The sequence below is a fragment of the Pogona vitticeps genome, chromosome 3, assembly GCF_051106095.1.
Source record: "Pogona vitticeps strain Pit_001003342236 chromosome 3, PviZW2.1, whole genome shotgun sequence".
Lineage (NCBI taxonomy): Eukaryota > Metazoa > Chordata > Lepidosauria > Squamata > Agamidae > Pogona > Pogona vitticeps.
Window position 1 is genome coordinate 218,380,993 of NC_135785.1, and position 6,000 is coordinate 218,386,992.

Genomic DNA, 6,000 nt, shown 5'->3' on the forward strand with positions numbered 1-6,000 from the left:
GTGAACCTCATGGCTATCACCACATGAGGAGAGTAGTCTAGTTTCCTGTATTTGGAGAAGTCATAAGGAGCAGCGTGCCCAGAGTGCAACAGACAAGACTCACCTTTGGAAAATGACCTATGTGCTTATGATGCTTCCAAGTAAGTACATCCCTGTTTTCCATTCCTGTTTTCATTAAAATACCTCTATCACTCTGGTATTACCAACAGAGGCAACTTATTGGCCATAGGTAAAAATCCAGTCATCAGCTTAGGGTCAAAATATGCATCATTCGAATTGGAATTTCCTTAAGTGCTTAAAACATTTGTCACAGCAAGAACTCTTTACACTAAAAAATTTGGAAGTGGATTTTCTTTCTTTCTTTCTTTCTTTCTTTCTTTCTTTCTTTCTTTCTTTCTTTCTTTCTTTCTTTCTTTCTTTCTTTCTTTCTTTCTTTCTTTCTTTCTTTCTTTCTTTTTTTTAATTTGTCATGGGGAGGCAAGTACCAGTCTTGTTTGCAAGTCATGGGTGTCTGTTGGAATTATGCTTCCTGAATACTAATGGATTTCAATTGCTGTTGACAGACAATCTCTAACATATGGTTTAACCTTAAGATTAAGCCAAGAACAAATGTAGTTTATATTAGAAGTTATCAAATGAGAAAGTTCTTGAAATTAGATAGTTATTTTGGTCATACTTCTTTTCTTTTTCTCTCTTTTTTTTTTGGAAAGATGAGTTTTAGAAAGATCAAGTTATTTTTTAATCTTCCCATCACAGTCATCCTTTCATGAAAATGTATCAGGTGGATAATATCAATTAATGTGTATTCTCAGTTGGGAATCTATGAAATGATCAAGAGATATGATCAGGTCTGGCCCTGTCATCAGTCAGTGAGGTACCTGCCTGAGGCAGTGTGATTTCAACAGCAGCACCTACACATAACCCAGCCACCATTGGTTCAACTTACTGCCTTCACAACCCACTACAATCACACTAAGTCACCATTCTCACACACAGTTCCCTTCCTTTCTCACCCCTTCAGTCGGCTGCCAGCTGCAGCTATCGTTTCTCCTTGCCACTGTGCCTCCCTGCTGCCTCACTACCTTCTATGCCCTTGATTGGCTGCTGCAGTGATGGATCTTAAAGCTGCTCACAGCCACCTTAACTTACTCCCAGCCATGCATAGCAACTCCTGGCTATCAAGTTCACTCTTTTCCTTCCATCTTCTGACTCCTCACCCATTTTCATGGCAATAGCAGCTACTACTGCTGTAGGTATGACCCCTGTACTTACCTCCTGTCCACTTAGTGGTGGAACTTTTAAAAAGGTCAGGGAGACAGCTGCAGACAGCTGTAAAATGGGGTGTTTGTGTTGTTGTTTTTCTGCCTCAGGTGGAAAAGTCAAACATATCTAATTTTGGTTAAGTTTCTCAGTGGTTTATACAAGACATTCACAGAGTATTTTTTTAAATTTTGTCTGTTTCCATTGCATAAGAAACAGTGCAAAATTAGTTCATCCTTGGGGGGGGAAATAAGGCTGCCACCGAAAAAGAACTAGGCAATAGAAAATTTAAGCCCATCTTCTCAGTACAATGTTTCATTTTGAAATTCTTTCCCTACTTAAGGCTTGGACTATTTGAGCTTCTTTGCCTTGCCTTCCTGCATGTGGAAAGGTTCTGCAGTCTGCGATGTGAGTTGTGTAGAATTCTAATTCAGAGTCTGGACTGATTTAAATTCCATTGCAATATTGAACATCAGGGCATGCTTATGTAATCCTTATGATTTTCACTGCAGCTGTGAAGTGACTGGCAAAGACAGCAGCACAGGGGGAAAAGGAGGAGAAATGATCCCTGACCCATTTTGTTTATCTGCACACAATCATAAGGTCATGTTGTCACCAGACACCAGAAGCTTTCCGAGGAAGGTTCACATTCTGCTCTGGGGGTTTCTGAGGGAACTCAGAGGTTACAAATAGACATGCAAGACAAGTGCTTCTGGCCTTTAGCTGGTACTAGAGATCTGGGTCCCCAAACTCTCTAACATCATGTTTTACTTTCCACTCAACATGAAAACCCATTTTTAATATAGGGCACAATCCACCTGGCACTTGAGTCAGAATGTATCAGCGTTATTGAAATGAATGGATGCTGGATTTCAGAATTCCCACTTATTTCATTGGGAACATCACAGGGAAACAATGCCTCATGAAATGGGCACATGAGGTAAGTGAATTTGTAGAGCCTAGAAAGGAAAGCTAACAGCTTTAAAGGATATTAATTCTTTCTATTATTTTTTTAAAAACTTTCTTCCATGTTCCTCTGTGTCACGCTGTAACATTGTATACTTCCAGTTTCCTTGGAGTACATTATAAAATCAGCTCCAATTTTCCTATTCTTTCAGTTAATAACCAGATACAAGAATTCTATACAAAAGAAGGGATCCCCAACTGAGAATGATACTTGAGTGTTAATCTTCATGCTGACTTGGGGCCTTGTAAATGTCTGATCAGAACAACTGTTTTCCTCCATACAAAAGTACTAGTCTTCATAGGTGTAATCATGATAATGGCTTGGAGCTATGAATGTGGAGAATAAATTAAGGAGAAACTGATGTGGTGAACTAGCCTATTCATTGAGCCTGTTCTGACTCAGCCCTGAAGCTCCTTAGGACAACTCAAGATGATCATTCTCTCAGGCTATTTTACAGGATTGTTGTGAGGATAAAATGGGTGAAGTGCATGGGGTGATGAAGGAAGAACCATATTTGCCTCCATGAACTCTTTGGAAAAAGGACAGGGGAGAAACAAAATATAAGAAACAAAATATAAATGTATTTATATTTGTAGAATATGGTCACTAATATTCTACTTCAGGCCTAAACAAACTTATTTTGAACAGAAATTATATTTCAATTAGGGAGAAAAGCATGTCTCTGTGTGTGTGGAAATCATACTGGACATAAAATGTTGGTGATGCCATTTTAGAGAAACAGCTGAGAGAATTACAAATGCCCTGACCCTGAACTTCTGTACTGGATAATATGCTGGCAGCTTCACCACTGTGACATAGCTGTAATGATAGTGTAATGTTGCTGGGAAGCCGTTGTAACATTATGTTTTATGACTTTAGAGTGGGAGAAGTGTTACTATACCTCAATCTAAACACTTCCAGGCTACTAAAAGAAATCTTGGGTTTGGGGCTGTTGCAAAATTGACCATGCTGGTGAGGTGAACTCAATAAACCAGACTGATTGGAATCCCACTGACATGTATAAAGCTACCTCTATATGTTCACATGCTATGAGTACAATTTGCTGAGGCAACAGCTGCTGTTCTTTTTGAGCTCTTTCTTTTGTGCATCTTCATTATTTTCCAGGAAGGCGCATTTGAGTGTACACAAGGGCATGCCTCCTTTCCTCAGACTTATACCAGCAGGGGGGTTTCCCTTGAATTTTCCACAAGGAAAGGCTTGAGGGAACATTTCTCAGTGGGGTGACAAATATATTTGCAAAAAAACAACTGGAGCAGCATTTCAAGACTATCTGGCAGCTGCGATGGGGCTAAAATTGAAGACATTTTTCACTCTTGCATGCCAAAAGCTTTGTCAGCATTTTTAACAATCCTGTGAGAAAAGCCCAACCTCTTTCTCTATTGGCTGAATTCTTGTCTGCAGCATAAGCCCAAGTGTGACTTCCTACCTGTTCCTTCCTTGCTAACAAACTGCACACCCTGGCTTGATGCATGTATATGTGCACCCCAGAGAATTTCATTAGTCATGGTTTGTTTACGAGGGGAGAACACACACAATGTTACGTTTTCACTTATGCTACAAGAAGAATTTCAGACAATGAGTTACTTCCAGACATGTTGTTGGTCCATGGCTGGGCTTTCCAAAGTCTGTGGCTGCCTCCAGCACCAGCACAGCCGGGTTTTTTTTTTTTTATTATTTCTCTCCACTACAGTTCACCTTCTTTGTCCTGGATAATTAGATATCTTCAGGAGCTAGTTTCCTATTGGCCCTTACTATTTGATACAGTGTTTGAACTGTAAGGCTTCACCAGCACACATCTGACCCATCATGAATAGAGAAAAATGGGTTGCTAGAGCTTCCTCAGTGCTAAGCTACCTTTTGCTGACTGGAGCAAAGGAGAGCTTGGGACCCTGTTATGAACTCCACCAGAAGATAAATAACTTCCAAGGGAGAGATGAGAAAAAGGGTGAAGGTAAGGTGCTGTACTGAAATAACTGCAATATTGTAACTGCAACTAGAGAGCAGGAATGGGGCAAAATCACCTATCATTGGGTCTGCCTATTGTTTTTCCCTTCTTGCCAAGATGCATTGTATATTAAAATGTCTGCTGTCACTTTCTTTGGTAACCTTAAGCCATTTTACACCAAGAAAGCCCATGGATGGTTCCTTTAGTCTAGCAGTGCCTGCTGCACTGTTATACACACTTATAATTGTTCACTGGACCTTATGTCTAGGGATCTTATTTCTTAACAGGAACATGCAGGATTACGCTGTAAGTATGACTGACAGCTGTTTTCCAAGATCCCAGGGAAACAGAGGTCTCAGTCACTATCTGATTCTTTTCACTGGACTGACAGGTATTGAAATTGGGAACTTTTGTATGTAAATTACCTACTCTCTCTCTCACTGAGTCATGGACAATGCTTCACGAACCATTACTTCAAGGTGCATCTACTCAATATTTTTGTTATTATGGTTATTATCTTGGCTTCCAGGGTCTCCTGATCAGTTTACCCAATACCCATACCAGCTGGGAAATTGTTTCCAAGTTTTGGATACTTCTGCCATGTTTCTGCAGTAAAACCTCTGAGAAGGAAAAAAAATTACCTGCTTCTGGTCTGATTAAGAAGATTGAAACCTGGAGCTATAAGTCATAAAGAGACATAGCAAGCAGTCTTCCTCTCTGACTTCACAAGGGAAAAAAACATTCATGAAAAATTCATTTCTGGCAGCTTTCTTAATGTATGCAGCTTGGGAATTACTAGTCAAAAGACTTGTGAGAATGGCTTGCTTTTGCTGGAAGCAATGGGAGGAACAGAATGACCTTGCTGTTCCCATCTCACAGCTCCTGCGGATAGATTTCATATGATGCTGCAAAAACGCACAAGTCAGAGCCACCTTACTAAAAGGCTGTCCTTGCTGGAAGAGCAGAAATATACATGTAACACAAGACTCTTTAATTCCCTGTGAAATTGATGGTAGCAGCCTGTACAAAACAAACCAGCTAATTGACTCGGCCAATGATTGCAATTCTTATGTTCTTAAATTTAAAAATTAATTTATTGCCACTGCCAGCAGGATGCCTATTTGCCTTTTGTCAGGGAAAAATGTTCATTACCAAGAGTAGCTTTTTAGATGCAAATCCAATTCCCTGAGAATCACTTCGAATTTCTGTGCTAATGATACAAATGCAAGTTTCTCCAAACTACTACTTTCTACTTGTGCTAATACCCTTCAGCTCTGAAGTTTATCACCAGCCTAATGACAACCTGGAAATCCCAACTCTCTCTCAAAGGGATGATAAATGTTATCTGCCAATCTCCTCCACTGAATAAACTCACTTTGATCTGCATTAATCACATTTGGCAGGAGCTGTTCAAGCCTGCTAGCAGCAATCTTGGTGAACAGCTTGGCATTATTGCTTAATAATGAAGTAGAACAGTATTAAAACACTGACACACACGCACATTCTCAGTCACACGCTGAAGGATCCTTCTTTGTCTCATCCCAAAGTCAACAATAGAAACCTATCATTAGATGAATAGACATGCAATCTAAGTATTTAAAAACAGCACAACCACCATATTCCTGCTACAATGTGTGAGGGAAGGAAACCTTAGAAGGCTAGGTAGCCATTCGTGTAATTTCCAGTTATTTGTCCGTATTTCTAAAAAAAGAGGAAGGGGTGCAAACATTTTTATATAAAAGGCCATTTTCCAATATTTCATTAAAAGTCTTCATGCCTGCACTAAATACACCAAAGTCAATATTTA